Source organism: Oryzias melastigma, linkage group LG1, assembly GCF_002922805.2.
Source record: "Oryzias melastigma strain HK-1 linkage group LG1, ASM292280v2, whole genome shotgun sequence".
Classification (NCBI taxonomy): Eukaryota; Metazoa; Chordata; class Actinopteri; order Beloniformes; family Adrianichthyidae; genus Oryzias; species Oryzias melastigma.
The window spans coordinates 6,948,500-6,961,515 of record NC_050512.1 but is presented as its reverse complement, the minus strand read 5'-3'; the positions used below and the strand labels follow the sequence as shown (position 1 = coordinate 6,961,515).

General features: G+C 41.1%; 1 protein-coding gene and 1 long non-coding RNA gene across 4 annotated transcripts in view; one reads left to right on the top strand and one right to left on the bottom strand.

The window, feature by feature from the left end:
- Positions 1-2,491, bottom strand: part of LOC118598675 — a 3,769-nt gene extending 1,278 nt beyond the window's left edge. Inside the window, exons 1-3 of one of the 2 annotated variants that reach the window (XR_004947773.1) lie at positions 2,389-2,491; positions 2,191-2,288; positions 1,982-2,096 (exon numbers count right to left, since the gene is read on the bottom strand). This is a non-coding gene — a long non-coding RNA (uncharacterized LOC118598675). Of the gene's footprint in view, positions 1-1,981; positions 2,289-2,388 lie in introns of both variants that reach the window. The other variant, XR_004947775.1, reaches the window with a different exon arrangement.
- The window catches only part of cnnm2b (cyclin and CBS domain divalent metal cation transport mediator 2b), a 57,662-nt gene that overhangs the window by 9,126 nt on the left and 35,520 nt on the right, over positions 1-13,016 (top strand). The window lies entirely within an intron of this gene.

Sequence of the window (13,016 nt, the reverse complement as noted above, 5' to 3'; positions counted from 1 at the left end):
TTACACATTTTCGGATCACATGACCCAGTTTCAGTTGAGGCTCAGTTGTCTGACTGGATATGGTTACATTTGACCATAAGGCCCAATCTGAATTCTTCCCTTCCCCTTCATTTATCCCTCCAAATGGAGGGTTATGAAAAAAATGTGTCTTATATTTCAGGCGTCACTTTTGTCGTGGAGCAGCAGCAGTTTTTTAACTTTAAAATGGCCATGCTACAACAAAAAGTCATTTGTTACATTTAATGTTAACGTCCAAAGAGAGCACCAAAGTGAAGAAAAACACTTTTCAGCGCGACAGGGTTTAGACTCGCGGGGAAGGACTTTATATCCCTCCGTTTGGAGGGAAAAAATACTTTTCCCAAACACGACTTACACTTAAACTCCCCCTTCAAATGGAGGGGAAGGGAAATTTTTGGATTGGGCCTAAAGCTTTTATACATGAGGCTAAACACAATAGCTTATGTAATGTGCATGTTAGACAAACCCTAATCATAACACGTCCACCACTGTGCTTAGAATGAGGTGTTTCATATGTTCATGTGGCTTTTGCTAAATATGTCACTACGAACCAGCCTAAAGTGGCTTTCACATTTACATCTGAACCTGGGTCAGTGATGTAATGGCAGCAGAACCAACAGGAAGATGGGAAGATTCTCAGTGTGGTGGATCTATCCATCCTCTCTCTATCTGAACATGGCGCCTTTTCTGCTCAGATGAAGAATGAATTAGGAATTCCTCAGTACAGAACAACACCCAAATAAAATAGTACTTTCTTTGTATAAAAACAGCTTAAACATAAATACATTAAATTTATTCACTATTAATAAAGAACAGGTGATTTTTTTTTTATTTGGAACAAACTTTTCTGATTTTAGGGTCAAAATACTGAAAGTTTTCTGCGATTGTTAATTGTCTTAACAGGAATGATTGAAAACAATCAGCAAATAACCAGAAAAAAAACACTTTACTTTAAATGAGCGAACATAAAGTAAATTACTACTACACCAAGAATGCGTCCTCATGGGTGCTGCCTCCTAAATTTTAAGCTTTTTGTTGGTGTTCATCTGTTTCATAAAGTTATAATTATGAGCATGTCCCAGAAATAACATCTTTAAGAGCCAAAACTGAGTTACAACCCGTCACATCGCTAAAAACTGGAAGGCCTGTGGGGGCGGGGCTATGATCTGCAGGTGTTGCAGTTGGTCAGGTACAAGTTTGTTGCATTATGAGCCTGACGGCACAAGCAGGTTCCAGGACTGCCGGACTCAGATTACAAAAGACGGGATCTAGGAGCTGGACCTCAGAGTCCAGACCTGCACGGTCTGATTTAGGTGAAAATGATTGCAGCTTTTTTTGAGGACAGACTTTGAGGACAAGCTTGACATCTCTGTTTCCTTTAGCAGGGCAGCGTTCCCTCCTCATAAAGTTACTCCACAGGATTTCTCTCAATAGTGACCATCAGGAATAGACATGCAGCATCTGATTATTATATTTTTAATCCCGCAAATGTTTGAAACAGCTGCTTCTGATCTTTAGTGAACAAGTCCAGTTCTTCTTAGTCAGCAAAGTCATGCAGGAGTCAGTTTTTTTGTGGGTGTTTTAGGGACTTTGGAGTCATTTCCATCTAAATGTTACCAAAAGCTGCAGTCTTGTCTCTCCTGGGATCAGTGTCTGAATTGGAGTTTTCAGTGAAGCAGAGTCGCCTCTCCCAGGTGTTGATGAACGGCACCTGGACCTTTGATATTTTCCTTGTTGACTGGAGTGAACTGTTGGGGTTGTTGTGTGGCAGGACCGACTTTGGCCTACATTCTTCAGATTCTGGTGCAACATTGAGTAGGCTTTTAAGACCCGATTAGCACAGCGGTTGAGGAGTGTGAATCAAGAGGTGGTGCATTCCCAAAGCCTGTCTGATCTGGCATTATGACTTTCCTTGCATTGATTTTGCTGATGGAAAAAGTGTATGTATTCCCATGAAACCCACCTGTCCTCGGGGAGCCCGAGCTCCGTCGCTGTCTGGGGCGGCTGTCCGAGCTTCGTTCTGCTTTTCCATTACGCTGTGCCCACAACTCCTGTCCACCGAGCGACCAGCTTTGTCACTATCAGCGGGTTAGAAGAAGCCCACAACAAAGCTGGTGTTGATTTGAACGTTTTGAAGAAGTGGAGAAGCCTTTTCCCCCAAACCTCTCTGACCTGAGCCTTTCTGCTGTGAATGTCAGTCTAAGAGTGAGCCAGAAGAATCAGAGTGACGGCAGTCATCTGCGAACAAATCCCACATTGTGCTATTCCTTCTGAAACAGTAACGTTTTATTATTTCAAATGTACTGGGACTTCATCAATCACCTTCACATCTTTTCCCTCAAAGACAACCTCTGACTCGCCTGGACCCACCTGGTTTGACGGCCGTTCCCGTGGAGCGTCTGTACTTCTGTGTTGTTCAGGAGCAGAGTCGGCTTCCAGCGCGCATTGCCAAGGATCTGTCGCCATGCGCTCCTGAGGAAAATTTGTTATTATGCAATGCAGAATGCAGCCGCCCCCACATTGCTTTGAATAAGCTGTTTCCCAAAACAGTGATCACACCAGGCCGGTGCGTTTTTCCTCTGACAGATTATTTCGGCTTCATACCCCTGAGGTGGTACCGGCCAGTGAGGACCTGACCAGAGATCCAGTAAAAGATAACAAATTCAGTTTTGTTATGTTCTTTAACATGTTCCAGAATCTTTTCCCAAGTATTTTCTGAACATGAAAAGAAAATAAAATCTTTAAAATACAATGACTTTATTCATTAGATTTAAAGGTACTACTTTAAATGAAAGTTTGCCACTCTGACAAAAGTAATACCAGTTGAGGGTGGGATCATGATAGTTCTCTTAGTTTGAGGACACATGCAGTACAGTGGATGGTTTGGTCTGTGTTGGGAGGAAATGCTTGTTTTGTCTGCAGTTCTGTCTTCCAGATGTTATCGGGGTCATCTGGGTGTTGTACTCATATCAAATGGACGGAAATTACTGCTATTACTGTCACTGTGTGTTGATTAGAAGAGGGAGAAGAATGATTCAGATTATTGGGCTTTAACAGCAGAACAGAGGACGTTTTCCGCTGGTTTGCAGTGAGAATCCAACATATTTCTGTCGTAGTAGGAAGTTCATCAGCTCCTCCAAGCAAATCATTTATAGCAAAATGTGATAACAATCAATCCGAGTATGCTGAACGCATCAATAATACGACATTTTCACAATGTGTGTGTTTTTTTTAAGTACAGTAATAGATATATGTTAATCATTATTATTGTTTGGATTGGTGTTTCAGTTATCAGTGATAGCAAACAAAACATTAGCTAGAATAAACAGTTTTTATGGTTTAGTACCCTATAAGTGGATTTAGAGTTAATTAATTGACTAATTAAATATTTACAAGTTTAGTCGTCATGAAAACTCAATTAATCACAGAAATATAATGACTAAAACAAAAGTGACATTTGTCAGTCAGACCTGGGATTATTTAAATTCTATGATCAAAGTCTAAGTTAGTTAAGGACATTTTTTTTACATGTATTTAATGTTTTTATGGCCACTGGTAATTTCTGATCAATTCAACAGAGAGAATATACTCTCCATCAAACTCATTTTGACAGGTGACCTTTGACTCCACACCACATGTGTCAAAGTCAAGGCCCGGGGGCCGGATCCGGCCCTCCAGATCATTTTATTTTATTGTTATTAATGGCCCGATGTTATCTTGCACTTATTTCTAACTTGTATATTTTTAAACAAAATATATTTTTATGGCCCCTGTTGTTGCTCGAGTGATGCGTTTGGGATCGTTGTGTTGCAGGAAGATCCAGTCATGTTTCATCTTTATTGTTCTTACTGATTTAAGGAGGTTTTTGTCTGCTGGATTTGAATCCATGACGAATTTATTCTACGATGGACCCACGATGATGAACATCTTTCCTCTTTTTAAGTGAGACAACTTGCAGAATCAGTGACTTCAAATACGTTTTCTTCTTAAGTATAAGTCTAGCCAAAAGCCTGTGTGGTTCAAAAGTTATGCTATTTATTTTGAGAAATGATCTGAAACATAAATAAACTTTCTGTCTTACCAAGAGTTTAATCTTTCTAGTTTGTTCCTCTTCGAAGTTGCCTCCTTAGTGACTTATCAGTTAGATGGGAGATTGTGAGCCGTTTCCTTGTGTGAAACTCAAAGGTTGGATTTGAAGGGAGAGTGTGTGTGGTTGGCAATAGGTGAGGCTTTAAATCAACAATTTCATTGAAGCTTTATTTTTTTTTCTCCAAAAATGTCGTAAGCAGGTGGAAAAATGGGCAGATATAACAAAACCCTTTTGCTTCAGTTGTCCTGCTCATTTTTAAAGGTTGTTGAGGTGTTTGGAGCTCCCCTGGGACTGGATCTGGAGTCTGTTAGGCCCAGGACCTCAATAAGCTTAAACTTGGTTATTTTTTAATATATTTTTTAATTTCATTCAGCCTTCAGCGTATATCTTTTCAATGATATTATTAATTGTTTTATTTAGCTTTTTTAGACGATTTTAACATGTGCCTGAGGACAGTAGTTGCTGGGCTAATTCTTGCTAATTGCAGTGATGCTTTTAATGTGAACTGTCCCTGAGAAACAAAATAATACATTAAATTAATGAACTGAAGCAAAAAAAAGTTTCACCATAAACAATTTAATGACACATATGAACAAATCCCACAAAGCTGTTGAGGATTAAAAGCCAGCGACGAGATTTACTTTGATCGAGCTGCTTCTTCGGACTCCTGATATCCCACACTCTGCAGACTCTTGTTTACTTTCTTCAAGCCTGTTTACTCTGGGAATTAAAATGCATCCCACGTGGCGTGATCAGGAGTGGACTGCTGGACGTGCGTCATGCTACACCTGGCATTAAGATTCATCTGCACACACACGCTGCAGTGATCAGATCTCAACAAGCCACTCTAAATGCAAATGGAGGCAGAAACACACAGTCAGCTGAAGGAAACAAACAGGAGAGCATGCGCTAACCCTCCCGGTTCTGAGCGCTCACGTATTCAGACAGAAGCATGTTTAACATGCAGGGGGGACGAGGAACACCAGAACCATTCAGATGTTTGCGCTTTCTTCCAATGTGAGGCGGCTAACAACAGACCTCAGGCTCCTGACTGGGACCTTGCTGCTCCTTCTGTTAGCCACAGAGGAGAACTCTGAGCAGAAACCTGCACAGAGCAGACCTCTTCCTGCAGGACTCACATTCAGGACCCCTCACACACTGGTCAGTTTTCTATCAGTTTACCAAGGCTTTACTCAGACGTGAGCCGGATGAAGGGTAGGCCCTAATGCTAATGCTAACATCCTCTACCTTCAGAAAGAATTCAAATCTAAAAAATAAATACAGTTGCAGCGCTAAAGGTCACAACTTTCTTCATTTTCAACTCGTGAATAATTTCTTTGATTGAACTGCAAGAAGTTTCTAAGGCAATTGCTTGTTTTGGGATCAATGCTTTCATATTTGAAACATAACTTCAAAAGCTTTTGCCTAACTATGTAGTCACAAAGGAACCAAAGACTGGATCCCCCTGTGCCGGTCCCCAACCCGGATAAAATACAGGGTAGTGTGAGTAAGGGTGTCCGGAGTAAAACTCTCTGCCACACCACATAGGCAAGTTTATTTGTATAGCACATTTCATGTACAGAGACAATTCAAAGTGCTTTACATAAAACATTAAAAGAAACAAAAGAAATAGTAAAAATGTGATCATTAAAATAAAATTAAAAGAAAGTAAAAATACTTTAATTTAAAACAAGCATAGATAAAAAGTGCGGACGTAAACTTTTGAATACATATTAATCAAATGCAGCTGAGAACAGGTGAGTCTTTAACCTGGATTTAAATACACTGAGTGTTTCAGCAGATCTAATGTTTTCTGGAAGTCTATTCCAGATCTGTGGAGCATAGAAGCTGAATGCAGCTTCTCCATGTTTAGTTCTGACTCTAGGAACTGATAAAAGACCGGATCCTGATGACCGGAGAGGTCTGGCTGGTACATACTGGGTCAGGAGGTCAGTCATGTATTTTGGTGCTAAACCATTCAAAGCTTTATAAACCAGTAACAGAACTTTAAAGTCTATCCTCTGACAGACAGGTAACCAGTGTAAAGACCTCAGAACTGGACTGATGTGGTCTACTTTCTTGGTCCTTGTGAGAACCCGAGCAGCAGAGTTCTGAATAAGCTGCAGTTTCCTGATGGATTTTTTTGGTAGTCCTGTAAAAACACTGTTACAGTAATCAAGTCGACTAAAGATGAAAGCATGCACTAGTTTCTCCAGGTCCTGCTTAGACATCAGATCTTTAATCCTTGAGATATTTTTGAGATGATAATAGGCTGATTTAGTGACTGCCTTAATGTGTTTATCAAAATTTAAGTCTGTGTCTATCACTACACCCAAGTTTCTGGCCTGGTTGGTAGTTTTTAGTTGAATAGATTGAAGCTCTGTAGTGACGTCCAACCTTTTTTCTTTAGCCCCAAAGACAATAACCTCAGTTTTGTTTTTGTTTAATTGAAGTAAGTTGTGACACATCCAGTCATTAATGTCCTCAATGCATTTACCAAGAGCCTGTACAGGGCCTCGGAAATACTTGTGCTGAGAGCTAATGATACTGAAATTGATAGTTAAAAGTTGTTAGCTGAAAACGCTGAAGCTGATTGCCAGCTAAGATATTAGTTAAATGCCAAATTAACCTAAAAAACTGAAAAAAAAACCTTAACCCCCTTGTTTCCCCCTTTCTTTGGTGCCCTTACCCCCATCCCTCTCTCTTCTTCCATCTTCTTCTTTTCTGTCCTGTCCAACAAAAAAGGGATACAAATATAATCGGTATAAATAAAGTTTAGCATAAATTCCATAAAAGTACAATATGTCCAACACGAGAGACTTTCAGGGCTTATTTGTTTGCTCAGCTGTCGGACAGGACAAGTTTAAGAAAAAATATGTTCCTGGTGTTCTTTTAATTGTGATTATGCAGTTTTTAGTAAAAATCAAAAAGCCTGTGTCATTTTCTAAGACATATTTTCTGCAGAGCAACAGGAGCTCATTAGACTTTTGCCTCTGTTGGTGCAGAAGTTAGTGTCCGCTGATGTCCCAGCATCCCCTTGTCGACACTCTGAGTCTGCTCAGGGCCTCCACCTGGTCGGCCATGCGTTCAGGAGGGCGTCCAGGTTAAATCCTAACCACTTCCTTTGTTCCTCACATAACAACAGAGACCTAAGCTTCTCCACTTGTAGGAGCGACTCATCAATTAGCTGGGAGAGAACTTGGACCTCAGACCTAGAGGTGCTGATGTTCACCAGAGCTGCTTCCCATGATGGAGATTCCTATGACACATGCCCTGGAGATGCTGACTCACATTTTACTGACCAGAAAGAACTGGTGCTCTGCATCTTGAGATTGGATTATTGCTTTGAAATATGCGTTTTCCAACACACATCGATTTGGCTCCAACAAACCTCTTTCTTGGGAACTTTTTATTTAAACTGTTTGGTTTATTGTGAAACTTAGTGACCTAAGTCTAACAGGTGAAAAGTCCAGCACTGTGGATCAGAGATAAAGTAGAAGTACCTGAAAACTGCTGGAATCACAGAAACCTCGGCTTCACTCCCCCTGTGAGGCTTCATGAGAGCGGAGGGTTTGTCCAAAAGAAAATCAGCCGCATTCAGGCTGTGCCTCAGAGAGGGACAAAAAGCCCTGCCGCTCGGTCAGGCTGGTCTCCAGGCGGAGTGCAGATCCCTCAGGGAAGCCGAGTGCAGCGAGTCCCAACCCCCTCCCACATTCCCTCTCTCCCTCTTCTCTCCATATTGTCCTCTTCCCCGTTTCCCTCGGTGTTATAAATTACAAACGACACAAACCTCCAGGCCTAATGCCCTGCCGTGGACGCCTTCCAAGCTGCACTTTCAGGAAAGCCAAGAGGCCGGCTTCATTGATAACACCAGGCACACTGTCCATCTCTTTGTTTTCAGGCGAGGGGAAAGGCCCGAGACACCAGCACCTTTTACAATCAGCTGACCGAGCCTGCTTGAAAACGACTCGTGATTTCACCAAACTATGGATTTGAAGCTGCTGCTAGGAAGTAGTCAGTCATTTTCGAGAACATTTGGAAAATTCTCTCTCTGCTGCTGGAGTTTCTTAGAAATTGGCACCAGCCACCTGCAGGCATTTATTAGTGAGAGCCAATGAGCCATGAAGTGTCAGTGTCGACTGCTTCATGGTCTCGCTCTGCCAAAGTGATACTAAAGGGAAAATCCACCTTCAAATGAAGCACTGGATTGGAGTGACCATGGCTGTTTTTATGCCCTTTTTCTGATTTGTAAAGAGCACATTTGAGCACAAACACATTCTATGATCAGCATGCGTTCCCTAAGTAGCTCATTATTTTAGTTTTGTCTTAAGTCTGAATGCATGAGTTCCAACATACAGCAAAATGTGTGTAGATGGGATCAACTGTTTGACACCACCTGGAAAAACAATCCGAACTCCACACAGATGAAACTTGAAGTGTGAATGAGCAGAAAGCGTTTTAATCGTGCAGGGAGACAAAGCAGGTGGACGCGAGGCTTAAATGCAAGAAGGAATTTTTCTCTGGGAAGAGAAGAAGCAGTTCTAGGTCACTCAGTTCTCTTCATATGCCTGCCCTCGCTGGAGTGTCCCAACCAACAGCAAGGGGGGTGGGGGGCTGCTAGTAGAGCCCCACTATGGGTTGCAGGCCTCAGCCACTGCTCCAGCTGGCCCTTCAGTCCCAGATCCAGGCTGAAAACTTTAACCCCACAGCAGCTGAACCTGCCGCTTCATTCACACTGCTGATTTTCTTCTTCAGGAAATACTTGTGTTGACGGCGCTTGGAGCAGACATTCAGCCAGTTTTCCTCAATCAGCTAAAGGGAAACTCGTCACTGAGGTCAGATATAAACATATGACAGAGAGAAATCATGTATTCAGAGTGACTTAAGAACTGGGTAGTTAGTGATCTGCTTTATTTTGGAGAACTATACGCATACATTATCTTAGCTTTTGAACGTCCTGTGACTTTCAGCAGGTGGTTTCTTGGAAGAAACATTGGTGTTGATGGTCATAGCATTAGCTTTGGTGATGTAGGAACCAATTTATCTGTAGTTTATGTGTTTATGTGACTTTCAGTCTCGTGTTTTACATGTGGTTATTTCATTTAAGGATAATTTTGGGATGTAGAAATGGATGGAAGGAAGGATGGGTGGATGTGTCGAAGGATGGGTGATTAGATGGTTTCATTTCAGTAATTTAGCTTATGGTTGAATGGAAGAATTGGTAAGTGCACAGATGGCAAGATGGTTAGAAGAATGAATGGATGGAAGGATGGATGAGTGTGTGGATGGATGTATGGATGATGGATGGTTGGTTGGATGGTTTGAAGAATTAATGTATGGATGGATGGATGAGTGTGTGGATGGATGGATGGATGGATGGTTTGAAGAATAATGCATGGATGGATGGATCGACTGTTTGAAGAATTAATGGATGGAAGGATGGATGAGTGTGTGGATGGATGGATGTATGGATGGTTGGTTGGTTGGATGGTTTGAATAATAAGTGGATGGATGGAAGGATGGATGAGTGTGTGGATGGATGTATGGACGATGGATGGTTGGCTGGATGGTTTGAAGAATAAATGGATGTATGGATGATGGATGGACGGATGGATGGATGTATGGGTGGATGGTTGGTTGGATGGATCGACTGTTTGAAGAATGAATGGATGGAAGGATGGATGAATGAGTGTGTGGTTGGATGTATGGATGATGGATGGATGGTTGGTTGGGTGGATGGTTTGAAGAATGAATGGGGCGGCCAGGGTGCAGCGGGAGGGTGGTCGACTCCTGATCGCGGGTTTGATTCCTAACTTGCCCGCCCATGTGTTGAAGTGTCTTTGGGCAAGACACTGAACCCCACATTGCCTCTGATGGAAGGTTGGCCCCAGTGTTCAGCAGTAGAGCCACCACCAGTGTGTGAGTGTGTGAATGGGACTGTGACTGTAAAACGCTTTGAGCCTTCGAGGAAGGTAGGAAACCACTATACAAGTATGCTCCCTTTACCGTGAATGGATGGAAGGACAGGTGGGTGTATAGATGGGTATATGAATGATTAGATGGTTTCATTTCAGTGATATATCTTACTGTTCTTGTGCTCTTCTGATTCTGCTGGTTTCTGTCAGCAGTCGTCCAGTAAATCTGGAGGCTTGTACTTCTCACCTTCCTGAACTCTCAAACATTTTTAATTCATAGACAAACATGTCTCACTGTTATAAGAAAGAGGAGACTGTTTATTCAGACGTTTGCTCAGCAGAACACGGAACTCGTCAGCGTTTTGCCGGAAAGCTTCCAGTTCCCATCATTCCTCTGTGATCTGCTCACCATTCAGCACTTGCAACACTCGCATAGCAGAGCAGCACCTGACCGCAGGCCCATTCATTTATCCCCACTGCTTCCCCATTGATGCCTCGCCTTATGACTGAGGCCCAAAGGAATCTCCACCCAGGGGACCTTTCAACAACAAACGCGGCCAGCTACGACAGCAAGCTGCTTCTCTGAATGAACAACAATGTAATTCCAGCAAGTGTGTGCGCCCCTCTGCTGCATGTGTGCAACTGTGTGGTCAAACGGCTAGTAGCAGCAGAGTGACCAGAATAACGACAGTGGGAACTCCTCTGCTTTAAGGCGGACCTCATTGTTGTGTCAGACACGTGAGCTCCTCAGCAACCCTCAGCAGAATGTTGCAGGAAATGGTGGACTGAACCTCCGCAAGACGTTTGGGAAATCTCAAGGTTTCTGCTCTCATTTACCACAACAGACAGCAGTTTTTATGAATTTGATTCTTTTTCTGTTTTTATCGTGAAAGTTCATAAATATGCAGGTGAATGTGTGAAGCCGATCCAGATCCTTGTGCTGTGGTGGTCAGCACGTGTCGGTGCACCTGAAGGCATCGTAGCTTCACTTAGACTGGTGAGAATGGGCCTCCTCCTGAAAATCACAGCAGGAAATTTGCAACTTGTAGCTCTGAAGAAGGGAAAAAGCCAAATGCCTCACACTCTGTGCTGAGATTATCAGTGAAAATGAGGGTTCTTGTGGAGGCTCAGAGAACGACTTTACATAACATCAACCTCTTGGATGTGGTCCAAGTAAAAAAAAAAAAAAGAGAGAGCTCTTTGGCACAAAAGTCCACATTTAAGCTCTCCTAGAGAGCACTGACAAATGGCTGACGAGCGTTTGCAGCACATTCTTCACTGCAGCCACATTGAAGGTTTTTAGTTGAAGCTGAACGTTGTTTGTTTGGTTTGTGCCGGCTAACCTCGCTGCAGCGGAGTCACCTCATCTTTATTGTTCTCTAACTGAAAACAGTCGAAGGCATGAAGTGTTTTCTTGCATTTGCTTCCTGGATGTTCTTTTAAATGATGGATCCTGACAAGGGCTGCCATGATTAGACGACTCATCGACGATTAATCGACTTTTAAAATAGTCAGTGAGTAATTTAATATTAGTCGACAGTTAGTCGCTTTTTGGACTATTTTGGCACTTATGATTTTTAAGCTATTTTGGTGTTTAGCTAAAATCTCAGCTACATTCTAGCTATTTTGGCAAATTTAGGATTTTTCAGTTTTTTGGGCCATTGTGGAGTTTAGCTTATATTTCAGCTGCATGCTAGCTATTTTGGTTAATTTGAACTTTTTGGGGGTTTTAGGCTATTTTAGAGTTTAGCTAATATGTTAGCTGCATGTTAGCTGTTTTGGCTAACTTAGGCTTTTTTTTTTTACATTTTTGCAAATTTGGCATTTAACCAATATTTTCACTGGCAATCAGCTTCAGCGTTTTCCGCTGTTAGCTTCAGCGATTTTAGCTATCAACTTTAGTGTTTTTATTTATGAATTTCAGCATCTTCAGCTTATAGCACTCACACTAGTGCATGACCCGATTAGTCGACTAATCGAAATAAATAATCAGTGATTAGTCGACTATTAAAACAATTGTTTGTGGCAGCACTAATCCTGACAATATTATTTTAATACTTCTCATTTGATTGTTAACACGCGATCGACTGTCTTTATAATGGAAATGTGGAGTTTTAAGTGATAACTAGAGGACAGCAAATCATCATTTCATAAATACTTTACTGTCAATTTAACAACCAGGTTCTTTTAAAATGATTGCAGATTGATTTTAGGAGGTTTTTCCACTTAAAAAAAATTACTTTCTCTGCGGAAGGGTTTAAAAAGTTCTTGTATAAAAAGCGTATATTCCTTATACAGCATTGTTTAATTTTTTAAAACTCTTTTATTCAAAGTTAAAAGAAAATAAGTTATAAAGAAGTAAATTAATTTCAGTCCTGTAATTTGGATATATTTGGTGATTAAATAACAATTCAAAAATAAAAAAAGATTTAAAAAAATCCCAAAGAACTCGCAAAACACAAATTAGACAAAATACAAAAGCTTTGATAAATCAAGTAAAGTATTTGTCACTGTCACAAATGGGCAGACAGCTGGTTCCACTTTTTCTAGAACAACTGCCAAACCAATGGTTTTCTGAAGTGTAAACTGCCATCGCTACTGGAACTCCTAGGAACTTGGAGAGTTTGATGTTAGTTTTTCCTATCTGCAATGCTGCTGTAACACTGAAATTTCCCCACCGTGGGACGAATAAAGGACTATCTTATCTTATCTTATCTTATCTTATCTTATCTTATCTTATCTTATCTTATCTTATCTTATCTTATCTTATCTTATCTTATCTTATCTTATCTTATCTTAAGGACATCAGTCCATAAATGCTCAGTGCAGTCTATTAAACCCTTGGTTTAATTGTTGTTGTTTTTAATGTTTTTCATATGATAAAAAAATTGTGTGTTTTTCTTAGAGTAGCTATGGATTAAAAAAAAAAAAAGAGCGATCGGGGGACTACTAGGAAAATATTTACAAGTTCTGAGCAGTACCACTGAGTTACT